Genomic DNA, 2,035 nt, shown 5'->3' on the forward strand with positions numbered 1-2,035 from the left:
TGGATTAGACAAGCGCTCAACCCAAGCCGCGTCAAGTCAAGCCAACAGTTAACTCAACTTCCGTTAACCCAACTTATGTCGAGTCAACTCTGGAAACCGTTGCCCATTACAGGTCGTGAAGACCAGATTAATCCATTCTGTACCTGATTTAGGGAACAAAATCTAATCATTTTCAGACTTTATGTAAGACTTCTAATCAGATATGAAAGAGTGCTTCGTCTTAATACTGTCACAGGGGGAGGAGTGGCCCCACTGCCATAGCCTTTCGCGCAGTCTTATCGTTCCAGAGGGCAGTGAACTAAATGTGTATTAAATATTTTGGATCTACTATGTTTGCACAGTTCCAGTATTTTTTACGTTCCGCGGAAGAATCTTCTACTTCTCAGTCAAGTGGCTATATGAAAACTTCCATAATCTCTGCTGAAATTGGCGAGCTTATTTTAGGTACAAAGGGCATATATAATTAAAAGAAATAATTCAAATTTAGAAGACATTCAAACGCACACAAGAGACAAGATATCCTACGACAGCTACATATCTAGGCTGAAGTTCCTGAATTGATTAGTTTGCCATTGTCCATTTGATGCTTAGTAAAAAATGTTTTTACTTCTGGAATAATAGCGTCATACACGTTTTCAGATTTTATGCTATTAACCGTTTACTATTATATCCATTCTGCTGGTTCATGGACTGCTTTTATAACGAATGGACAAAAAAAAAAAAAAAAAGTTTTTCATAACATAATGACTTATCTGTTTAAGTTTCTTTGTTTTTTCCTAATCTTAATAAGATCGAAAGAATCTCAAAAAGGAAAATTTATTTGCGTCCACCAGATCCAATAAATTTTATTTTGAGAAATGGCATATCGCAAATCATATTCAAATATCCAATACAACCAAACATACCAATGAGTAAGTGCTTAAACACCCAGCACTATGAAACAAATAACTTTATAGGATCAAATGGCTAAAATTACAAAGATAACAGTGGTATCCGTTGCGCACTTTGTTTTATTGATATTCTGCATTCCAGTTATTTTGCTTTAATTCTCTGGATTCCTAAATTATTACAACAGCTTCAAAAGGAATAAATTTGTATACATAGATGCTAAATAGCATTGATAAAACGCACACAACACACACACACTTTTATATATATATATACATATTTATATATATATATATATATATATATATATATATATATATATATATATATATGTGTGTGTGTGTGTGTGTCAGTGTGTGTGTGTGTGTGTGTGTGTGTGGGTGTGCGTGTGTGTGTGTGTGTGTGATGTGTGTGTGTGTGTGTGTGTGTACACATACATATATGTATATATACACATATCTATATATACATACTCACACAAACACACATGTGTTTGTGTGTGTATATATATGTATATATATGTATACATATACATATAATATAAATATATTTATATATATATATATATATTTTTTTTTTTTTTTCTATACAGCCATTCATTCCACTGCAGGACATAGGCCTCTCTCAGTTCACTCTTGAAAGGTGATATGGCAGTGCCACCGTTGCCTGATTGGATGTCCTTCCTAAACAACCGCGGTTCGGCGCGCTGACACTTGTGCCACGGCGGTGACTTCCCCTACGACACCTGCGTTTGACTTTTTAAGGCGATATGTCGTTTTCTCAGGCTCGAGGCAGCAGTCAGAGCGCAGGCATTTTTACGACCGCCGCGACGGGGAATTGAACTCGGGACCACAGGGCCGAAGTCCAGTGCGCTAACCACTGGGCTATCGCGGCAGTCTATATATATATATATATATATATATATATATATATATATATATATATATAGATAGATAGATAGATAGATATATACATATATATATGTATATTTATATGTATATATATACACAGTTATATATATATATATAGATAGATATAAACACCACACACACACACACACACACACACACACACACACACACACACACACACATATATATATATATATATATATATATATATATATGTGTGTGTGTGTGTGTGTGTG

At 34.5% G+C, this 2,035-nt stretch overlaps 1 protein-coding gene across 3 annotated transcripts in view; it reads right to left on the reverse strand.

Annotated features, from left to right (window-relative positions):
* Positions 1–2,027: 2,027 nt before the first annotated feature.
* The window catches only part of LOC125044432 (carotenoid isomerooxygenase-like), a 4,119-nt gene continuing 4,111 nt past the window's right edge, over positions 2,028–2,035 (reverse strand). For all 3 annotated transcript variants that reach the window (XM_047641103.1, XM_047641104.1, XM_047641102.1), the window contains one exon: positions 2,028–2,035. This exon is cut by the window's right edge and continues 707 nt beyond it. The gene's annotated coding sequence lies outside the window, so the exon portion shown is untranslated.

This window comes from Penaeus chinensis, chromosome 35 (genome assembly GCF_019202785.1).
Source record: "Penaeus chinensis breed Huanghai No. 1 chromosome 35, ASM1920278v2, whole genome shotgun sequence".
NCBI classification, from domain to species: Eukaryota; Metazoa; Arthropoda; class Malacostraca; order Decapoda; family Penaeidae; genus Penaeus; species Penaeus chinensis.